The sequence below is a fragment of the Pseudopipra pipra genome, chromosome 3 (assembly GCF_036250125.1).
Source record: "Pseudopipra pipra isolate bDixPip1 chromosome 3, bDixPip1.hap1, whole genome shotgun sequence".
Classification (NCBI taxonomy): domain Eukaryota; kingdom Metazoa; phylum Chordata; class Aves; order Passeriformes; family Pipridae; genus Pseudopipra; species Pseudopipra pipra.
This window is the reverse complement of record NC_087551.1, coordinates 105781198-105802807: the sequence shown is the minus strand read 5'-3', so window position 1 is coordinate 105802807 and position 21610 is coordinate 105781198.

Here is a 21610-nt window from a genome sequence, read left to right as displayed (position 1 = left end):
ATTTTTTTGCCACAAAATTCCGTCATGGCAGGGTCACCCTATGTAGTTCTAACAGGACTCACAGATTGTTCAGTAAGAATTGGTCTTTGAGATTCCTCTTGGCTCTAAACTTTTTGAAGGGTGAACTAATGTATGGATAAGAAAGTACACTATCAGGTTTCCTGGGATCTGGTTTCAGAAAATTTCTCAGGTCTCCCATATGCCTTCATAATTTAACTACTAAGGGAAATTCTATGCTAGTACAACTGATAGGGGTCTACAGTTTATTGCTCTTTGCAGATGTCATATTCTTGGTGGAAAATGGCAGGCAGTAGGATGGTATCGAGCCTCAACACTACATTGATAAACTGAAACATGATGCTTATTTCTGTCACATTTTTGTATACATAAGACTCATACCTGTTCTGGTTTAAGTAAATCTTTTACGCATTTTCATAGTAAAGAACCTTGCAACAAAGGCTAACAACCAAACCCTTGCAAGTATTTGGAAAGGTTAGTCAATTTTCCACTGTTATCAAATCTCTTTTCTTGAAAAGCTGTGTAAACAAATGCTATTTTGGAAACTCTCAGCAAATGTCCAATATTTGCATTTGTTCAAGTTTATTTTTATTCAAATTCCTCTTCTAGGTTATTGTTGTGTCTGATTCTTTTACATGTTCAAGCTTGCTTGTCAGAAGCATTTCAGTCTGAAAATTTGCTGCTTTGTGGCCTTAAATCCCTTACCTAAGTGCTCCTGAAGACCATGAAAAATAAGGCATAACTTAGGCTTTTGAGGGTAAAATGAAGAAAAAACCTGGTGACTTTTCTGAACTGTCTTTAAAAGGATCACTCCAGCAAGAGCTCTGCATAACTCTGATTCTTGAAGGTTTAGTGTGACAGTCAATGATTTATGGTAAAAATGATGACAGGACAATTTTTGCAAGCAGTTCGGCAATGGTCTCACTTTATTCCCAGGAAATGTTATTATTGGCTGCACTGCTAAGTGCGTTCAATACCAGGACTGATTCCTGGCCCCCAGTCTGAGTGGTGAAGGGTGGTTTGTGTCTGTGCTGCTCAGATTTAGCTCAGATTGTCTGCAGCAGTGCTATGTAGTACATGGTCCTGGGCCTCTGCTGGGCCCCATGTGATTCCCCCGTGACCTCAAATCATAACAATCTTTTTGTGAATGGTTCTTAGTTCAGTTCACAGTGTCAGGAATAGTGAGGCCTGTGTTACAACCTGACAGAACTGTGTTTTCTTAGCATGGAATGGAAAGTGTGAACTGTGTGAACTGAACTGTGGGGCGAGGCCACATTTGAGGATGCAAAGGCTGGTACAATGTGTTATAGGAGTAAGCAAGATGAACAGAGCCAAACCTAATGTGACTTCCTGAGCATGACCTTTTGGGAGTGGTTCCCAAAGCTAACTGTTCCAACAACTCTATGAGGTTTTGTTTCCCCATGATGATTGATTCACTTCAGAGAACTTGTGACCAAATTAATGACACTATATGAATCTCCAGGAGACAAGGATCAATGCCTAAGCTAAGGAACTAAACTAAGTGATAATTTAGACAGATTCTGGTGGCCTCCATGAGAGTTAGTCTGGGGCAATGCTGAGTAAAACAGAAAAACCTGCTTTATATTTTTATCAAGTTTGATATTTATATTTTAGGTAAAGACCAGTCTTCAGCCAGGTCACTGAGAATTTTGGTGAGGTGAAGGATTATTTGGGCAGGACTCTAAGAAAATAGCCATGTGAAAATTAATTAATGACAACATTTAAAGTTGTTCAGAAAAATTCACTTTTCTATTCAGCTGATTTCAGAAACATGTTATGGATAATCTAGCTAAAAATACAGAGACAGTTAAACACTCTTGATGGAAGCATAGGACATTTCCTGAAGATTAATGACTGTTTGGGAGGAGCTGTGGCCTGAAATTCATCTGAGAGCCATTAGCCCTAGCTAGCCATCAATCCTCCAGAAAAGTTTGGTGCCAGAGTCATTATTACAATTAGGAGTTTAAATCGTATGAGTGTAGTGTATTTTCAGTGCATGATGAGGATGCCATTTTGACAGGACTCTTCTGGAGAATTCTGCATTTGGCTGGATGAATGGCTTGGGGTCTCTCCGGGTATTCTAATTTAAAATAATTTAAAACCTCAATTATGGAGCACCCTGGAAGATCAGCTTCAGAACCAGAACATCAGACCCAGTAATGCAAACATGTCAAGCAAACACCTCATAAAGAGAACAGCAACTTTGTCTCATCAGTAAGGCAGCACTGGATATTAGTGCTTTCTTAGGTAGTCATTAGCTTCAGCTTAATTAAAGACCTAGGATCCAGCTGTTAATAATTGACTGAAGGAAAATTGTATAGAGAAAATCTGATTTGGAGTTTTTGCTGGTAACAATCAAGGGGTTGTTACTACACACAACAAAGTCAATGGCAGATGCTCTATTGGAGTCAACGGAAGCAAGAATGAGCACTTGGTCCTTTTCATCAATGTAGTACACAAAGTAGAAGGGATCATGTCTTTTCATAGTTCAACAGAAACTTTTCTCTAATGCCTTTTGAACTGTTTAACTATGACAAAGCTCTATCCAATTATTTTTTAGTTACAATTGCTTGTTCTTACTTCACAGATTTCATAAATAAAGCAAGATGGATTTATTCAAATTCACTTCCTGTGTGTAGGAGGCTATTTGACTTTCTGCTGTTATCCTGATACCAAGCTAAAGGATGAGTCTTCAACTAAAGTATGTTTTACAGTTTTGTGCTATGGGGCTATCAAGAGATGGAAAATCTGCCACCTTTCTTGGTATTTCTTTCCATTCATTTATTAACTCCTTGTAAGCATGTATCCCCCTTCTTTCTAAACTGGACTGATCTGGCTCCATCTACAAGCCTGTTCTTATAGCTAATAAGCTAGCTTTTCCTGGTAATTATTATTTGACATTTCTTTCTCAATCTTGCAGTGTAATCAAGTCAACTTCTTGTCTTACTGATAGCCAGTAAAACCCAACTCCTTTAATCTCTTTATTGAGTCACCCAAGCTGCAAAGAAGAGTAGAAGTACTTTACGTTGTAGAAATGTAATGGCCACATTCACCATGGGGAAGTTTATACTCTGTTGATTTTCCATCAGGACAAACAGTTTTATTGGACTCACTGCTTTCCAGGATAGTGAAGGCAAATACACCATTCCTTGTTCTCCAATGCATAGTTTCATGTTTGGTTGTAGTCAGCATTTTGTTTGAATATTTTTTTTAAATTGGCCCAGCTTTTTGATTGGTCCAGAACATTCTGTCATTCATTATTACCCTGCCAACCTGTGTGTCATCTGCTAATTTTATCCATAGTAGAATTGGTCAGAAATGTTCCAGTTCAGCAATATTTAGTCAAAAATTCTGGTTCATGAACCTAAACTATTTATGTGTAAACATCCTGGATTCAATGAACATTTCCCAACAGGTTTTTCTTGAGACTGAAGACCCTGAAAATGGCTGCATTTTATAGACTTAAATCACTATCCCAGAAAGTTGAGTCACAAACGCAGTTTTTCAAAAGTTTGGTTACTTTGGAGATTTCAGATAACTTTGGGACTGATTCAAAGCCCATTAAAGTCAGTGGGAATCTATATATTGACTTAATTTGCCATTGGAAAAGTCTTTTTTTGTGTAGTGTTCAGGTTTAAATTTTTTCTTTATAGACATGCAGTTTTGTCCATGCTGAAAAATTCTTCACTAAAAAAAAGAAAAAGCAGATCATCAGCAAACTCCCACAGCTACATTTTAAAATGATCTGCTTAATTGTGTAGCACTGTAGAAGCCTACAAACTTCTTTGGCTTATTCCTAAGGAAAAAAACCTCTCTTCTTTTTTTTTTGTAACTTTGTCTCTGCACCCAAGCACACAAGTAGTGGTGAAGGAATACGAAAGAAGGGATGGGTTATGGGGTATAAAGGAGAGCAAGGAAATAAATAAAGCCTTCCAGCTCTGTGTAGTTGTTTTACAGTTCATTTTGGAAAGTGCCAAATTCACCATGAAGGGGGGAAAATGAAAAGGGACTGAACAAGTTAGACTGGTTACCAGGTTGCTAACAGTAAAATATTATGTCCTCTAAAGGGAAGCAGTGTAATATTCTTAATCCAGACGACAATATTTCTGACAAATCAGGTTGTCGTTGGTGAGATGCAGGACAGGAAATCCTATCTTTAAGTTATTAGAAGGGTTGTACTAGGGTTTCTTAGAAGTTTAAATGTGACTTCTAGAAAAGCTCATTTTCTTAAGTTTTCCACAATCTCATTATACTTTGATTTTAATAGTTCATCATTTGACTGTTCACCTATACTTCCTTCTTGCCAGTGAGAATGTATTCAGTAATGGGTACAGCGCTGGTAGGATTTTTAGAGCAATGTGTGATTCCTATAGCAGAAGTATCCATATGTGTGATGAGCAACAGGAGATTTCTATGCTCAGAAGAAACGTAAGAGTAATTTTCTCCAAATGAGAAAGTGCAAGGGAAATGTGTCAGAATGAACACGAGAAAATTATCTGCCATGAGCAGTCATCATTCCCGAGGGAGGGTGAGTGGAAAGGACTGGGGATTTTGTGTTCCACTCTTAAAAAAACTCACAGTACTCATGAGCTATCAACCTGAAAACCACAGAAGTTGCCACTTTTTATTAGCCCTGCTCAGATAAGGGCTTATCCTTTCTAAAATGGTGTGCACTACCAACTGGTTTGTAGTCCATAAGTTTCCTTGTACCTTGGTGAGTGTAAATCTAGACAGCTATGGTAGCTCTGCATTCTCACTGCAGTCATTTTCCAGTTTGACAGGCTATGAGGGAGCATATAAAGCAGCAAAGGAAATGCAAGACATCTGTAACAAAACCAGTGAACATGCTATTGATTTGTTTCCCTTGCTGGTGTGGTCCTGGCGTTGGTCTCTTTCTCCGGAGAAATGAGTTAAAGAAACAAGTCCAGTAGAGAACATGGAATTTTACTTCCATTCATCTTCCTTATTTTGCAAGCACCACATTCTGCAAATCCCATGCCAGTAAAGCTCTTGGATCAGTCCTCAAATTCTTCTGGATCCTTAAGGGAGGAGATGTCAGAGCTGGCCAAGAATCTAAGTGGAAACTGATGACAGAAGCTGACATTAATCAGCTCCACAGTATGTTCTGCCCAGCAGGTTTCTTCCAATAAATCAAAGGGTTTCAGATCCAAAGGGCATTTAACCATTAGAGAGCAAGTGTTCACTGTGGTCTGCAGCAGCTAAAGATGATGAATTTAATATTGATTTTCATATATATACCCATCCACATAGCATGTTTGTATGATTTTACATATAAATACACTGGAAAAAATTCTCAGCTGGGGCAAGTCAGCAAAACTCCACTGATTTTACTACTTCACATGAACTGAAAGTTTATTCCACAGTATATGAACAGAATGAAATGGTGCTATGATTTCATAGTTTTTCTTTCTTCCTCTTTTTTTTTCTTTTTTTTTTTTTCCCTGACAGTGATGGGAAACAAAAACACCAAATTTGCAGAATTTCTGCCATCAGTTTCTGTGATAAGCTGTTTCCCTATGGTGAGCACAGAGCAGTCATTAAAGGAGAGAAAGTAAACAGAGTGCTACACATAGGTCAAGATCACTTGTCAGTGGGAGTATGAATCCATAACTACTCACAGAGGTAAATCTGGTGGCCTCAGCTGGGTTGCTTCAGTGAGCAACACTCACCGATGTCAAGAGGATTTTAGCACTCTGAAGAGTCTCTTATTCTTCAATTTTTAAATTTTGGGGGAATTGGTGGTGGTGGTTTTGCCTTTGTCTTTTGTTTTTTCCCAATACAAATAAAATATGCTTCTATAAATACATTAACAATAAAAAGGCAGACTAAGGAGAATCTCCATCTGCTATTGAATTCAGGGGTAACATAGTGATAGAGTCTGAGGAAAAGGCTGAGGTACTTAATGCCTTCTTTGACTCAGTAAGTAAGACCAGTTACGGTCAAGGAATCCAGACCCCTGAGCTGGAAGACAAGGATGGGGAGCTGAATGAAGCCCCCATAATCCAAGAGGAAATGGTCAGGGATCTGCTACAGCACCCAGACACACACAAGTCTATGGTGCCAAATGAGATCCACCTGGGGGTACAGAGGGGGTTTATTGCAGGGCTGACTGAGCTGTTTTGTGTCATTTACCAGTTGTCCTGGCTAACTGGGGAGGTCCCAGTTGATGAGGTCAGAAAATGTGACACCCATCTACAGGCCTGTCAGCCTGACCTTGGGACTGGGGAAGGTCATGGAGCAGATCATCCTGAGTGCCATCACACATCACATGCAGGACAACAGGAGGATCAGGCCAAGCCAGCATATGTTTAGGAAAGACAGGTCCTGCTTGACCAACCTGATCTCCTTCTATGACGAAGTGACTTGCTAAACGAATGAAGGAAAAGCTGTGGATGTTGTCTGCCCGGATTTTAGTAAAGCCTTTGATGCCATTTTCCAGAGCATTCTCCTGGAGAAACTGTCTGCTCAGGTCTTGGAAGGTGTACTCTGCTCTGGGAAAAAGACTGGGTGGCTGGGTCCAGAAAGTGGTGATGCATGGAGTCACATCCAGCTGGCAGCTTGTCACAAGTGCTGCTCCCAAGGGCTCAGTTTTGGAACCAGTCCTGTTTCACACCTTTTTTTGATGATCTGGACACGGAGATTAAGTGCACCCTCAGTCAGTTCACAGATGACATGAAGTTGAGCAGGAGTGTTGATCTGCTGGAGGGCAGGAAGGCTCTGCAGAGGGATCTGGACAGGCTGGATCCACGGGCCAAGGCCAGTTATATGAGGTTCAAAAAGGCCAAGTGCTGGGTCCTGCACTTGGGGCACAACAACCCCAAGCAACACTACAGGCTGGGGGAAGAGAGGCTGGAAGGCTGCCTGGATCCCAAAAATTGAACCAATGGTAAGAGGATTGCTGATCTGGAGAAAGAGTCTTACATTGCATTAGGAGAAAACGCATCAGTCTATGAGTGTGGAAGATACACATAAGATGGCTAGAGATCTAACCTAAATAGACATCCCATTCATGATCTTGCAGTGAAATTCAGGGGCACACCAGAATCTTTGAAAAACTGTGCAGTGGTTTAGAAGATTTGTGCCCACTGATTTCATTCAGCCACAGGACTTAAAAATACCTAGTACACACTTAAACACAAGACCTGGGCATATGTTATTTGAAAACTTTTACCCACAAAAATGTAATACTTCAAAACCTCTCAGACTATCCCAATTTGGGATTACCACTACCAGAACTAAAAGCAGGGATCAAATATACCTCACCAGATTAAATAACATGCTTCTCTTCAAATGCTGTGCCTATAGCACTAATAGGGCTTTAATGTGTATACCCTGTAGACAAGGCACAGAAGCAAATACAAAATGTGGTGACTGGCAAATTACAGAATTAAATTTAAACAGATCATAATGGTATCATTTTACTTACAAGGATGGATTTAGACAGAAAAATGTACAGTTCCCCTGTCTCAGACCCCCCTCTGTATTCTAACAGTGTTCTTGCCACCTTATGAAGAAGTTAAGCAGTCAGATAAATTTAAAACACAAACTATAGTGTGTGAATAAGCAGATACCTTTAAAACTGGACATGATTTCACTGCAGTACATAGTTCAAATGCTGATTGAATTTCCCAAAGTTTACAGGGGAAAGATTCTGAATTGCAGTTATTAACTCCAGTAATACCATATCAGGTTTTCTTGTGAAGGTGATGTTTCAGCTGATGGATTTCATGGCAACACATGAAGAGTCACAGCACTCTCCTGGAAAAACTGGCTGGTTTAATCACTGGACTGAATGGTCTTCAAGGTCTCTTCCAATCTAAATGATTCTATAAAAGCTTCTGTTATATTTCTTCCAATGTCATTTACTCTCTGCTTATTGACCTTGCTTGGTAAAATATTCAGGCTACCTGGAGCAGTATTATATTGAACCATTGGTTCAATATTGGAGTACAATATTAAGAACTGATAAATTGGATTTGGATTCTGCCCTGCTGAAATTATTTTAGTGATGATACCTTAGGAATTTGCTGGCAAAATCATTTTGTTATTTTTAGAAAAGACTCACTAGTTGGACCTTAAAACATTTTACAGAAATATAGCAATCAAAAATGGTCCAGGAATGTTGGTAGATCTAAGAATTACAATAATTACTAATCATTAGAAAAGTCAATAACATGGTAACAGCCTATAAAATGTAGGAAAAGAGTGGCACAAAGACCTGAACTATGTATACATAGATCTATGAGTTAGTGCAGGGTGCCTTTCAGGGACTAGTTAGATTTTATGCAAGCATTTGAAATGACTCCATTTTTATGCTGGGACCAGAAAAAAAATGGAATCTCAGAAAAAGTTTCACAAAATGAAAAAATATTCTTCCTACCAAGCTGCTGCTGTGCTGTTATCCTCAACATGGCAAACCTGGCACTGTCAGTATTTTTGTGTAAAAAAATATTAGAGGAGTAGTGATGTCCTATGTCATAAATTGGTGGGACAGACTTATAAGAGAGAAGAAAGGTTTTAATACCCACCTACTCCAAGATTACTTACTGTTAAAGGAAAAAATCCCAACTCTATGCAGGGGACATGGGAGGGAAGACACTAACCAGCCTGTTTTCTGGCAGAAAGACTGTCTAAAAATGAAGACTCAAATGCTAGATGAAGACCCCTTGCTTTCCACAAATGAGTGAAGTGGACACATAACATGTGCTGCAAGTTATGTGAGGAAAGAGCTACTATGCTATTAAACAGCAGGTAACTTAATAGAAAAAGAAGACTGTTCTTCTCCGTTTAAGATCTGTTCTTTCTTCAGAGTGCTACTTCTATCTTCAACAGTCATTGGGAATTTTCTCGATACTCTTAAGCAAAATTAAGTTTTCACCTTAAGAATATGTGTATTCATGCTTTTGTGTGGTGTGTGTATATACATGTGTGTATACATATATATATATGTGTATAGTGTTGCTTTCCTCAAATGTCTGAGGATTTGGGGAAGAAAAGAATTTCTTTTACTGTATGCTACTTTTTTTTTTTTTCAGGTTTTCACATTTCCAGAAAAAAAAAGTAAAACTATTTTCATTTTTCCACAGAGGGGTTGAAATTTTTGTGGCAGAATGAAAAGATGTTTTGTCAAGAATGTAGAATAGGACGAATCTACTTTTGCCTCCCACATTCGAATAGCACTTCAAAACAAATGGAGAATGCTTCCACCCATATGATACAGGGTAGCTGAGATTAGTGACTCTCATCATTGTACTAGGCTAAACCAGTGCAAGTTTCTCATATCACCTGTGAGGATAGCAATTTGCAAACAGGAAGAGTGGGATTCTGACTATGCATAAAACCAGTCAAGCCGACCACTTCATCCATGTGTGGAAAAGAAAGGGTAAAGGATGAATAAACCAGGTCCACATCTAGAATTTGAGTCTTTGTTTTAGACAGTTTCTCTGATGGAGAACACACTTGCCAGTGTCTTCCACCTTCATGACTCTTTCACATAGCTGGGATATTACTCTTTTACGTTCTGAAAGAAGTAATTGAAGCAAATATCTTGGGGCAGCATCTGTGGGTGGTTATACCAGTTAGCTCAGAAGTGAAAGGAACTATCTGTTCTCATAACTGATCTGCACATGGACATGGGAAGAGACACTTAGAAGGAAATTGCTTAAAAATCCAGTGGAGTGTTAGAGCTTCTGAACAAAGTTTTTGACAAGGAGACATTTGGTCAAAAGTGAAGCCAGTTACAACATTGCAGTGCATACAAAGACCCTCCCTAGTCCATATTCATTTTAGAATTGCGCGCTCAACTGATATGTGAATACACCGTTTGGGAACTAGAAGGTTTTTCTTCTTCTTGTTATTTGTTTGTTATTTTGCCTTCGCTCCACTTTGTGTATTAGTAAATGGGAGAGTGCCAGAGGTGCAGGGAGTTAGTTGCAAGGGAATGACCAAGGAGACTGCTGGCACACAGCCCTGCAGTACTGTCATTAGAGGCAACAGATTCAGGCACCTTCTCAGTGCACCCAAGTTTAAATCATTGCCATTATAGGTGCTACATCTAATCAATGGAACTTGAAGGGGTATCTCCTGGAAGCAGTTCATTTGTGCTAACTATTTTAACCTGGAGAATTTATTTTACTGACAGTCTATGAAGCCAGAGTGACCACACACTGGCTCAGGTGGCTGGGGAAATCCAGGCATTGGTCCTTTTCAACCAGATTGCTAAACTATGAGGGCAACCCTCTAGTCTATAATGCAACAATATGGCGACTTTCTGTAAAAGTCTGAGCTCTCAGCTACATTTTATTTCTTTCTTTATGAGTGATTTATTACTATATACATTACTGTGTACCTGGAGGGTCCAGAAAGATGTTTAGTTTCTTATGAAGCAGATGGAATACATTAAATTGAAAAAAACTGGCACTAGCGCTTGTTTTGTTCAATCCCAGAGACAATTTACATGTTAAACTGGAGCCTTCTGAAGGCAAAGGACACAGACACACAGACCATCTTTAGTTCTTGTAAAGGTATCCTGTATCAGCTCTCCTGCCCGCTTGTTTAATCAAATCATCCTCTTTCACCCATTCTCCTTTCTCATGCTCTTATATAGTATCAGACATAATTTCTTTTTGCCCCCAGAATACTTACTTACTCACTTTAGGAGAAAGCAAGGATTATTTGGAGGATGGGTATGAGAAACCAAAGCTCAAATGTCTGAACTACCACAGGCACTTTGCATTGATTTGTTCAAGCTAGTCAAGATCTCTGTGTCTTAACCTGCCATCTGCTAAACTGAGAATACGGTGATTCTCAGCTTCACAGCAATGTTGTGAGACATTTGAGATTGTGAAAATCTCTTATACTGTGAGAGTACTAACTTGGATGTGGTGAACAAAGGAATATAGGAATTTAGAGGGCAGTTTAGATGGGATTTAGAAACCTAAATCAGAGAGTATGATTGATACAAAAAATCCGTATAATAGTGTGGGTCCATAGAGATCTTTCTTTTTGCCAGTAGTTACTCAGGCACGTGTATTTCTACTGATGGTATACTCAGAGTTACCACTGACTGAAATGAGTAACTAGGCATTGAGCTCCTACTTGAAGCTATTTGGAATTCAAAGATTAAACCAAGAACCCTTAAAAGCCAAAACCTACAACAAAATTAGAACACTGAATGCAAGGGACAGCACAGCAATCCAAAAACCTGAGATGCTGGATCCAGGTTTGGTATCCTACCTCAGGGTTAGCCGTGGCACAGATGAAACAGGAAAACTGGATATAGTGTTCTTCTCAGGTCTTTTGGGCTCAAAGATATATCTTCATGCCATGAATGTCCTGACTACCAAGCTGTAGTAGATTCTGAGGTGTCCTTTGCCTTTTTTTACAGAAGTTGTACCAGCACATATTAAATAACCCGAAGGATTTTTGAGGCAAATAGAAAATATATGCAAGAAAAACTTGACTTGGCAACACTCTGATGGGTGATCATTCTCTAAAGTGGGGGTTATTGGTTTGGTATATTTTACTATAAATATTTTCTACTTAGCCCATATTCTTTGGAATTGGAGTCCATGGCTCTTCTATGAGAGAGAAAAAAAAGTCAAAGTGAGGGTCATTCCTGCAATGTCTCTTATTTGTGCATTTCTTGGTATTTTCAACTGTAACAAATGAACAGAATGATCCTGTATCTTCACCCAGCTTCTAATTTTTTCCCATGTAAAGAAAAAACATGAAACTTTCAGACCAGGTCCCTCTCTCCCAATTGGGTTCTCTGCTGAGAGGTCTGCCCTGGTGGTTTCTATCAGCTATACTTAACCATATACAAAAACCAAGACAGTTCTAGGCAGACTTCTGCAGAAGTGCTCATGACAAAAGCGGTTGAGGGAAGAGGCAGTATTTTAGATAAATCCCTCTCTCCAATGTTTCTTACTCACTGCAATATTTTGAGTTTGTATCTAAGCCCTTTTGCTCAGTCAGGCCTTATTTTAAACCCTCGAATTATATCACTTACCTGTAGTAAAGCCTGGCTGCAAACACTTTATTAGCTTTGAAATATTTATTTTACACATACTGCATAAACGCAAGTTATTTGTGTCATTGTTCCATGAGTTCATTAATCCTTGAGAAATTCCTTTTCAGAAGAGCATTGTCCCCATTGACAAAACATATTTCAGGCTTCAAAGTTTATCTACTAATGTTCCTGTTCAACCAAGTGGGCAAGCAATTCCACTTAATTGTTCTTGCCCTTGAAAGCAGCAGCTACTTTCAATAGACAAGGAAAAACATCCTAACCTAACCATAACTGCAGGTTGGAAGTGGCTTAGGTGCAAGTGTCTGCTGCTGTTTTATATTGCAGAGTCACACAGTGGCTGGGGTTGGAAGGGACCTCTGGAGATCACCTATTTCAATCCCCCTGTTAAAGCAGGTTCACCAAGAGCAGGTTGCCCAGGATTATTTCCAGATGGGCTTTGAATATCTCCAGAGAAGGAGACTCCACAATTTCTCTGGGCAGCCTATTCCCGTGCTCTGTCACTCCTGAAGTAAAGAAAGTTTTCCTCATATTTAGATGAATCTTCCTGTGTTCCAGTTTCTTCCAATATATTGCCCCTTATCCTGTTACTGAGCACCACTGAAAAGAGTCGAGACCCATCCTCTTGAAACCTATCCTGAAGATATTTGTATGCATATCCTCAGAGATATTGAAGATATTCTTATGGATCTGGCTCTTATGACCTTAGAAATAAGGAAATCATTTTATAATGGCAGCCGGATGGCCAAACCTACTTAAGTGACATCAGACCATGCATGGGATAAGTGTATCAAGCTCTTGTTATATTCTGTAGTGAAAAATGGCAGGAGACTCTGTGCTTTTCTTATTTCTTTTGAGACAAGAGAGAAAACTCTACTCACTCAGAAAAAAAAAGAATGTGTCTGCAAATACTGAACCAGCTCAGAGATCACAGGGCAATTGCAAAGATTGTTGCATTGCTAAAGGGTTGGTCAGTGGTGGTTTGAGCACTAGCAGAACAGTCAGGATAGGAAGATTGAAAACTGAGACTAAGATAACCAGTGTCATTCCCCTCTTCTCTGTCATGACAGGGAGAAAGGAAAAATTGGCATCTAAGTTGGTAGACTGAATTTCATCAACTTGTATTTCTCTAAAGCATTTTACCACCTAGACCTTTTTCTGTACCTCCTACTTCTCTTGATCCAATCAAAGTAGCTTCAGATTTACTAGACACTGACTTCCACGTTAAGATTAATGTAAATTTAGCAAGAAATTCTAAAGCATGAGGATTTTTCTGAAATAGCTGTCTGTATGCTCAGAATTAAGGGTCACAAGGAAAGTATGATCAATTAGTTTTAAAGTGAGTGTTAACAGCAGCCTGATGGCTAAAATAAGTATCTCCTGCTATAAAGTTCAATCAGCTTATATTGTTGTCCAGTCTAGCTCATCTTTGTTGGCAAGTACTTGTTACATTTCTCTCATTCTTCAAGTCATATTGGTACTGTCCTTCTTCCAGCAAATGTCAGTGAATGTCTTCAGTATATCTATAACTGTTTAAAAATCTTTCCAATCAAATCAGAGCCACCTCCAAGTCAGTTTAATTTTCCCTGGCTTTCCTGCAGAGGTGGAGAGGTGAAAGCACAGCAGGATGCTAGCATTCAGCAAGATCAGGTTGAAAAGCATATTTGAGAAACTAGGAAAACAATAGGAGCAGGGAGGTGAAAAATTTAATTCACAGAAAAGAAAATTGGGGAAAGAAGAGCCTCAATAATTACTTATATAGTAGTGGAACAGCAGCAAAAATAAGACAGAGTGTGAACTTCTAGAGATTGAGGAAAAAATACGATAAGAAATACATGTAATGGAGAAAAAAAGTAAGGGATGAAACGGCACTGAACAGCTTGGCAAGAAATGATCTTCATATATGAGGTACGCTTCAAGCAGAAGCGTGTTTTATCTGGGTGGTCACTGAGATCACTTCATAGATGCTTATGGAGAACTCTAACACAGCAAGGGTGTTGTAGGCAAAGGGATGGTTTACATAATGTGGTATAATAGCATTATATTTTTTATGACACAGGATAAAATGGAGTTAAACCATAGAAGAAACTCCTAAAATGTTTCTTTTGAAACCTGTTGTTAGTGTAGACCTTCAAATGTAATGGTATCCTTTTACCTTCTTCATGACTTTGACATTCATTTTATCTTAATCTTCAGTTTCACAAAGGTGCCATGCAATCTGGGGCACATTAGGAGAAGGAAGGTGAATACCAACATGCTGTCAGTGGTACAGTTAAGAACAACAAAAAACCATTTAGCACACCAAGCATCTAAACTGCATTCACAGCTTTGGATGGACTTCAGCCAGTGTGAATTTGGTTCACATTCATGCCAGATTTATTTTACTATGGTTTGGATACAAAAATTGAGTGAAAGTAGGGCATTTCCAAGACTCAAACCCAAAACTTAAAGTGCAACTTGGAGCGTGTGAACCTTTGCAGCTTGAAACCAAAGAAAATGTTTGCATGAACCCTTGCTAAGCAAGCCCGCTGTGTTTCAGAGGAGCTCTAATAAAAACCACACTTCCATGAATCACTGAATATTCCGTACTTTGACTTGGTAAATTTATGTAAGTTCCATGACAGTCCTTTTAAAGAGTTCATTTTTCACTGAGCTCTGAGCCAAATCATGAAGTCGTTGATGAGTTTTGCTAAATCCTTACCCAGCATAATCCTACTAAAGTTAGAGGGAGATTTGACGGAGTAAGGAGAAAACAAAAACTGAGTCAATGATTGGACTTGGGTACAGTAGCTTGGTTTTATACAGTTTGTTTTTAAGAGCCTGAATAAATCTATCTCCACTAATATGTATTAAACACAAACAAGTTAAAGAAAACTGTTCAAAAATTGGTGAAAGACCAAATTCAAACTGTTTTCCCAACCTACTCTCAGCTGTGTTTGTACACATCAGGAGAAGGTCTTTAATGACATAGCTAATGGTACTTTTTTCTCACAAATCTTCTCCATTCAGTTGCAGGAGAGCTCTGGGCACAGACAAGTCCTATGTAACTAAATAAAGGTATTCTCTGCTGAGGTGTCTCCATTCTTTAAGACATTGAAAGCTGTGAAGTGAACAGAATGAGTTTTCACACAGAGTGGACTTGTTAAAGCATTTGAGTATTTTCTTTTAGAACTAAATTTCCTCCTCTCTCTCTGCTCTCAGTTCCAGTGATGACAGGAAAAATAATTTCTGCCTTTTACTCACAGTTGATAAGTAACTTCTTCTCTCCCCCTTTTTTTTTTTTTTAATTGAAACACTAGGAAATTCTGAGAATTGAGCTATAACACTCGTACTGATACTGCCTTGACACCATTAAAGGACTAACTCTGGATGTGCATCATCTCTTCCTCCAAAACCAATTCAGACAAGACCTGGCCCAGGACTGAAAACTCAATGTAGGATGAACCTATCTAATCAGATCACTGCTTTGTTCCTCTGTGTTCTGGCTCAGCAAACCCCAGGTTTCTCCTATAGTAAACTCTTTGCAAGTTCAGCTTGCTGTTTTTCTGGTCTGCAACCTCCTTTCTGCTCTCTCACACCTTCTTTTAATCTTTGGTTTCCCCTCACCACCTGCCTGGCTTTCAGGTCCATTTCCAATTCCTTCATCTTATTTCAGTCACTTTTCTGTGTCAATTCCAGACACAGTTCCCACCAATTCATCCCAGTTTCTCCGGTATTATGTTTTCATAGCCCCCTGCAACCACCATATTTTGTTTTTTAATTTCTCGCGATTCACACATCCGAGGCCTCTCTCTTCCACTTTTCCTGATTGCCTTTGATGCATTCAACATGGCTTTGATACTTTTGGAGTTTGGTGCCCCATCTGGAAGCAGCCATGAGAATGGGAGGTGACAGGGAAAGGTGAAATTCATTTTTGTCATCCTTACTTGGCAAGGAAAATGAGTGGAGAAGCACTTTTCACTGACATATTTCAGTATCTTTCTAGTTGGTTGTCTGTAGGGTTGCCTTCTCTCGGTAAAGTTAAAATGTTCAAGCATGACTGGCAAGTACTGATTCTCTGGAGAGCCTGGGAGATAAAATTAAAGATACTAAGAATTGCGGACTAATTTTGTTGCTGTTAATTTTTTTCCCAAGAGCTCATAATTTGGGAAAATGTGGGTTGATCTCCATATCTCAGCAAGTACTCATGCATAAATGCGTATGAACATCTATTGATTCTGACTTCCCACATAAAGAGTACATGGAGGCTGCTTAAACAAAAGGGTGAGCAGAAGTTATTAACATTAAAAGCCCCACACCTTTTGTGTTTTTCCCTCAACTCACATTCTGAAAGACCTGAATGATTTGATTGGTAGTTACCAAAAAATTAGCCCAAGGCAGGCAAATATTTCAGCCCAAATGGTTAATGTTCTGGCATAGTTATAAGCAGCTGAAAACTGTATTTTATAATAGCACGTATCAGACAACCTGAATAACATGGAGTGCTACCAGCCAGACCTATAATTAGAATTGGGCAAGAATCAGTTTTCTCATAACCTCCAATATTTTTTTCAGTTGTGCATTGGCACAAACCCAAGAACTTTTGAGGTTTTAATGAAAATAGAGAGAACAAACCCACTCCTGTGTACTTGGTGATCAGACAACTTACCTACATCCTCCATTTCCTGGAGATGAGCTCTAACTTTAGGTCTTATTTCCCTTATTTTTTCCCCCGATATAGCTGCTGCACTTTGTATATTTATGATTCATTGATCCAGAGAAAGCCTCTAAAGCTAAATATAAAAAGATAATCTGGTGTCTCGTTCTCATGAAGCTAAATGCTTAAATGCTTTTATGGTTCCAGACCTTAATCTCTAGTCCGGCACTCAGAAAGCTCCCCTGGACTGTTAAAAGTCCAATGTGAGTCAGGATGATCATGAACTAAACGAATTCCCAGGCTTCCCTTTTCGCTCAGAATTGGGGGTTTCTTTTTTGTGATTTTTACGAGAAATTTTATCCCTGACATGAATATTTCTATGCAGTTTTGGACAAATCAGAAAGTTCAGCTTCTGACAGATCAATGCTGTTCCAATAGAACTTGTGAAACAATTTCTAGAAACCATTGGAAAACAAAAAGCAATGTTCTGAAATCTGTGAGAGTACTGCCAGGGACATTATAGTGTAAAACCCATCATTTCTGCTTTGGCACCGCACACACGTTACTGCCTCGGTAGAGGTCATTCTGCAGCTTTTTGTTGTTGTATCTAAGTGAACTTTAAGAGGCTTAAGCTAATAAGTAACAGCAAAGTTATCCCTATGAAACCAAACCAGGGCCTGACTGTGTTCTGTGTTTGGTTTGGATGTTGCAGCTGGATGCCTGAACTCCCAGTGAAGAAGCAGTCATGAAGACAACTTCTACTACTGACCCCAGTACTTCTATCATTCCCCAAGGCATAGTGTACTTCTGCTTTGCCCTAAATTACTACAACACGTGTCCAAAATATGTTCATTATTTCTTCTCCCTCTGTAGTCTCGCAAAAAAACCTAATCAAAACCAAATGCATTATTATTGATAGTCTATTAGAGGAAAACATGCACAGAGATAGTAAGAATGTCAGCTTTGTACAGAGACTGTGAGAAAAAAACAATAAGCATGTTAATGGTCCAACATGTAATAAAACCTCCTTCCTAGAAGGAACTAAGTGAAGAACCACATTATTAGCTGGACAAGCTTAGTAATGTCATGAGTCTCTTCAGAAGCAATGATGATCATTTCTTTTTTCTCTGGTTGCTTAAATATGGTGCAGTGTGTTACATGATTTCTGCAACACCAGGAAAGCTGGAAGCCTCTGAAGCTGGAGTTTAGAGAGTGCATTGGTGACATCTGGTGGAAATATATATAGCTTAAAAAACTATAAAACTTTAACTCATGTTTATATCATTACTGAATATTTCCCTTCATATGAGGGTGTTTGGAGATTCTAGAAGATTAGAAGTGTAGAAATGTAAAATAAGGGCATATATAATTTATGAAATCTAGAAAATATGAGCCTTTGTCGTTTGTTGATCTGGGATTCTGGGCCTGCATTTTCACTGTTTTTTCACTAAACTCTTCAAAAGGTGTTGGAACTACCCCAAAACAAAATATGCATGAAGTCACAAACAAATGAATATTCCTGTAGTTGCATTTAAAATGTTTATGGACAGCTTTACAGAGATCTGCAATAAGAATCTAAATAAACAACTACATTGGAAAAATCTTTCTTTACATGAATTTGTATTAATGAATAACATATTCTGAAAATAGTCACACACACAAAAAAGGGCACCATTATTTATGTCCCTGTTTAATGCCAATTAACTTTGAAGAAGGTTGACATGTTTCTTATTTTATGTTTTTAGTGATTGCTATCCCATCACCATGCAAATACCAACTAAAAATAAATTATACTCTATTCCCATGCCAAAACTTCAAAAATAATACATGCATTTTCCCAAAATCCCATGTTTCTTGCTGACAAGTTATAACCTGAAGAACTGAAAAGTTTTCTGTTCCCAAAAATGAGAAAGAAGGATCTATTTTTCAGAATCCTTCCACTTAGATGAAAATTCAGAAAAAAAATGAAAAATAACTGTTTAAAATAGTTATTTTATATTTTCAAATTATGGACTTATCAGAAAAACAAATACAGAGTTTTCAGGTATCTCTGATGAGAGAGTTCTTAAAATATAAAAATTCTATGTAGTTCTGAATCTTAGAAAAGATGAAAGTTTTTATTTATGTACAGATATTTGTGGTTAAATTCCTCACATTATATACTCTGTCTCAGAAGTAAGGCTTTTAAAGCACTGTATGTGCCGTGTTGTGTGTGTGTGTCCCCTCCCCAGTTTGATTTGTTTAGTAAGAATTTGGAATTTCTTTAGGCAGCACCTGGGCATAACTTTATATCTCAGACCAAGGCAGCTTGCATCCCTGGCTGCTTGTAGCAGTATTTAGTATGAACTGGTTGTCTACCAGACTCATGAGATAGTTGGAGTAGCACTGGAATTACAGAAGATGGGAAATATTTAAAAAATTGGATTTTTGCTGTTATTTAATGGCAAAAGGAAACAGTGCAATCAGGATGGGAACACAAAAGATCTCAACAGTGAGATTGGTGTGTTTCACAGTGCTGATAATGACAGATGTTACTGGGGAGCCTCGTGCACAACAGGGCAAGATGCTGAGGGAGAACAAAACTAGAGGCTTCTGCCAGCACTGTAACAGCAGCCGGTGGATGAACCTTATCTGTCTGACAGTCCCTGACAGGCTAGGACCCATCTCTGAGTTCTGGCAAATCTCTCTTCCTCAGCACAAGGGTAATCTGCTATGTGTTGCTATTTTTCAGATTAAATTAAGGCACAGAAGAAAGGATGAGCTGAATTTCACATTGCAAAAATCGTACTGGAATGAATTTCTCTCTAGTGCAGCCTTTCTGGAGGCAATTGAGTTTTGCTAGGAGAGGATTTGGCTAAATTACTTTGGAGGGAAGGTTAAACATTCTTCTTTTATTATCCTACCCTGTAACATTACAGGGTCCTTTCACTTGGCTAGCATAAAACCAATTCTAATGCTAAAATAATTAGAAGGGTAGTGTATTTGCTATTTCAATATGAATAATTCACATGTCACTGTGGAAACCTTTCATACATGTTAGATACTGTCTGTCAGCCGTATTCTAATTCTCTGTGCCATTTTTAATATAATCTTAACCTTTTTATATACACTCAGTCTGTGCACCTGCCAAAATGGTATATTACAGGTTCCACAGTTAACAATACCTAGAGCTGAGGTTGCCAAGAATCTTCTGCAGTATAATGCTATTTCCAATTTCTTTTAGCTTTTTACTTTAACAGTATGAGCATAAAAAATCTCATGTTTCTTTCAAACTAGATTTTAATATTGACTAGCTTAACACATGGTTCTTTTTTGGTTTTGGTTATTTGTTGTTTTTCAGTTGTTTTTTATTTGTATGTTTGTTCATTTTTTTGTTGGGGTTTTTATTTTGTTTTTTTTCCATAGAATCATAGAATGGTTTGGGTTGGAAGCAACCCTAATGATCATCTGGTTCCAGCCCTCCATCATGGGCAGGTAGTGTCACCCACAGAGCAGGTTGCTCAGGGCCTCATCCCACCTGGCCTTGAACACTTCCAGGGGTGGGTTATCCAAAACTTCTCTAGGCAACCTGTTCCAGTGTATTACCACTGTCACCATCCCCTCCCCCCCCATTTTTTTTGTTTTGGTCATTCCCATGGCAAACTATAACCTGATAAGAAGAAATGACAGAAACAGAAAAAAATATATACATATATCTATACTTTTACAGTCTCTCCCCATAACATTTAACTGGTTTGTTGAGAAAGATCCCTTTTTGTCACAATCATGTTGTACCTTCATTTGTGCTCTATTACAAAAGATCACATAATCTCATCATGGTGCCATTGTCAATGACAGATGTGATTCACAATTCCTGAGCATGATGCTATTGCTTCCTGTTGCATTGCCACAATATTCTTGGAAAATATAAAAACATAACAGCTGTCTCTTCTGACTCATAATCTGAATCTCCTGCCTAGAGAAATTCCAACACCGTAGAAGACACATGGGAATCATAGCAGTGCCAGTGAGTAAACTACTTAATTTTGTCACCTACTTTTCAGTTTGCAAGATTATGTTTTATTTAACAAAATCAAGCACTGGTGATGAAAGAGGAAGTTGTAAGAATAAAAAGTGTTGTGTATAGAACACAAGTGAGGGGAAAACTCTATTGGCAATGTTCTGTTTGAATATAAAGACAGAAAGCTAAAAGGCAAGAATTAAACCACTTCTTGATACACTTGAAGCTCTTGCAAAATGAAATTAAATTGCGTTACTATAATATTTTAAAAGTCAGCATGTCTATTCAATTCAACAGAGTTAATAAATAGGAACTAGATAGCATAATACGAAAGATGTATGTAGTCTTGAGGTAGAAGTGAAAAGGCTAAGTTTGTTTGTACAGCTTCTTTTAATTTAAAAATCTCTATGTTGTGTCAATCATCAAATCAGTGATATCACAGCAGTAACTATTAAAAAGCTTGTAATTGAGAAACATCAAACGAGATTATCAAAAGCCAAGCAACTTTTGCAGACAAAAGTCTTACTCCTGTTGCAGTGACAAGTTAAATAACACTCAGATCAGAGACAAATAGAAAACATAAGATTTCCAGGCTGTTGGAAAAAATTAGGTCCTAAGTACGACAATGAGCAGCATTAGGAAACATTATAGGTGGCATTGTTAGAACAGTTAGGGAAACTGAAGGAAGCAGATGATTGAAATATCAAGGTTATCAGAAATGGGGAGGAGGGTTTGATATAATGAATGATGTAGAGAGGAAAGCTAACCTGCAGAGCAACACAAACTATTAAATGAGAGAAATGAGGGTTGAAAGATATGGGAGCGGTCAAGCAAGATTTGGAGACAGATTAGGAAAACTAACAGAAGAAAAAGAACTCAAGACGGA